Consider the following 2,612-nt stretch of genomic DNA (forward strand, 5'->3'; position numbering starts at 1 on the left):
TGCTATCTAACTCCTTCTTAATTGCTAATCTTTCTTATATCCTAGAAAAGTCGTCTATAGAGGCTACAAAGGCCAACCACTTTAAGTGTGTGTGTGTGTGTGTGTGTGTGTGTGTGTGTGTGTGTGTGTAAGTCCATAGTTATTTCAAGTCCAAAGTTTCTAGCCACCTTCCGTTTGTTTTTCATGGTTCCCCAAACCCTAACATGAGTCTCTCAGTTTGGTAACATAATACATTCAAAAATGGGAAAAGCCTGTAAGATAGGGGCTGACCCTGTTCCCAGGCACCAACTTCTAATGGAGTGCTTAAGTATGTGAATGGATTAGCTGCTCATTGGTTGTCCTTGAATTATTTGTACAATGGGAAAACATACTGTCTTATGTCAGTATGATATAAAAAATGAAGATAGGGGTGCCTGGGGTGGCCTAGGTGGTTAAGTGTCTGACTTCAGCTCAGGTCATGATCTCACGGTCCATGGGTTCGAGCCCCACATCAGGCTCTGTGCTGACAGATCAGAGCCTGGAGCTTGCTTCAGATTCTATGTCTTCCTCTCTCTCTCTGACCCTTCCCAGCTCATGCTCGCTTTCTCACTCTCTCTCTCTCTCAAAAAAAAAAAAAAATTTAAAAATGATAGATTACTTTTTTTTAAAGAGAAGTAAGCCTTTATTTCCTTGTTTCACAAATAAAGTTGGCTGAATTGGTTGCTTTTGGTGATAAGTCAAAGAGACAAAATCCCATATCCTCATCTGATTTCTCTGACTCTTCCTTTGCTTCAACCTTGGCTGGGGCTGCGGTAGCAGCAGGTGCAGCACTGGTGGCAGTGGCCACGTGGCAGCAGCCACAAATGCAGATGGATCAGCCAAGAAGGCCTTGACCTTTTCAGCAAGTGGGAAGGTATGATCAGTCTCCACAGACAAAGCCAGGACCCGCTTGTATCCATTGATGATAGAATGGGGCACTGATGCAACAGTCAGGTAACCTATCTGCAGGCATAGGCGGGCAACATTGCGGACAACCTCCAGGAAGGGAGAATGCAGAGTCTCCTCTGTGATGTCAAGCACTTCAGGGTTGTAGATGCTGCCATTGTCAAACACCTGACGGATGATCAGCCCAAAGGAGAAGGGGGAGAGGTTCAGCATGTTCAACAGTGTGGCTTCGCTGGCTCCCACTTTGTCTCCAGTCTTAATCAGCTGCACATCACTCAGGATCTCAGTGGTGCCCCTGGAGATCTTAGTGGTGATGCCTAAATCCTGGAAGAAGGAAGTCTTCTCAGGCCCCAGACCAGTGTTCTTGGCTGGCACAGTGACTTCACATGGGGCTATGGCACCAGAACGGGTGGCAGCTGGCACCTTTTTAGCCAGGAGCATGTCCCTGATCTCAGCGGGGTCCTCCTTGGTGAACACAAAGCCCACATTTCCCCGGATGTGAGGCAACAGTTTCTCCAGACCTGGGTTGTTCTGTGGATGGCCTTGTGCATCATGGTGTTCTTGCCCATCAGCACGACAGCCTTCCCACGGAGGAAAATGCGGATCTGCTGCATCTGCTTGGGACCCACGTTGTCTGCTCCTACAGTGAAGCATTTTGGATAATCATCCACAAGTTGAATGATCTTAAGGAAGTAGTTGGACTTTCAGGTCGTCCTGTCTTCCCTGGGCATCACGGCGGTGCGTCAGGGATTGCCATGCAGGGTTTAAAGACGATGTCACTCTCACAAGGATTCCTGGAGAGAGGAGGGCTAGGATAGATTACTTTTACTGTTTAGGTTTTATTCAAATGTTTTATTTATTTTTTCTTGCCTCTTAAGTTCTGAGCAAAAGACAATAAGAAACATGAGTCCAGTCAAAAGTAGGAACATCCTAACTGCAGATTTGTAATGATTGGAATTGTGAAAATGGAGGTAACAATTCCTCCTTTGTACACACTGTAGGACAGTTGAAGAGCGCTTCTGTCTCCAAGCATGGGGATAGTCTTGATGCTTCCTGGGAGTTCCTTTTGTACTTTTCCTGCCAGTGTAGTTAAACGATCCCTCAGTCTCCATTCATGTGGAGGTTCGAATGAAGAACAACACAAACCACCTGACAATGGACATGGTCTTTGAAGAGAGCTCAAGATGTCTCTCTATAAGCCAGTCTTAAAACCACTCCTGCATCACTCCACCAGCTTACCATCACTCTTGGGTGAAAGAAAGGCAGATGATTTAAAGCAGCCACTCATTGTTGCTATTTTATCTTTGGTCTGTGTCATTTAGTAAATAGGTATTGACAAATCTATGCCTCAGTATCCCTCAAGGCCAGTTCAGTGTCCTTCTCATTATAGCCATGAAGGTTTCTGAGGATAGTCCTGGGTTACCAATAGAAATTTACGTGTTCTTAGTATTTTCTATGTAAGTTATCAGAGGTATATATTACTATTTCCGATAATGTTAAATTTTTAAACAAGTTCCTATGCTCGAGTGAGCAATTATTTTCTATTTTGTACCAAATATATTTTAGGATGAGTACCTTTTATTTAAAAGCAGAGTATTCAGTTAAATATGTAACTGAATATATATATATACACACATATAAATGTGTGTGTATATGTATGTATACATACACATATATATTTCACATGT

At 43.7% G+C, this 2,612-nt stretch overlaps 1 pseudogene; it reads right to left on the bottom strand.

Annotated features, from left to right (window-relative positions):
* Nucleotides 1-661: 661 nt before the first annotated feature.
* On the bottom strand, nucleotides 662-1,655 carry LOC122203139 (annotated as a pseudogene).
* Between the last annotated feature and the right edge of the window lie 957 nt (nucleotides 1,656-2,612).

The sequence above is a fragment of the Panthera leo genome, chromosome D3 (assembly GCF_018350215.1).
Source record: "Panthera leo isolate Ple1 chromosome D3, P.leo_Ple1_pat1.1, whole genome shotgun sequence".
Classification (NCBI taxonomy): domain Eukaryota; kingdom Metazoa; phylum Chordata; class Mammalia; order Carnivora; family Felidae; genus Panthera; species Panthera leo.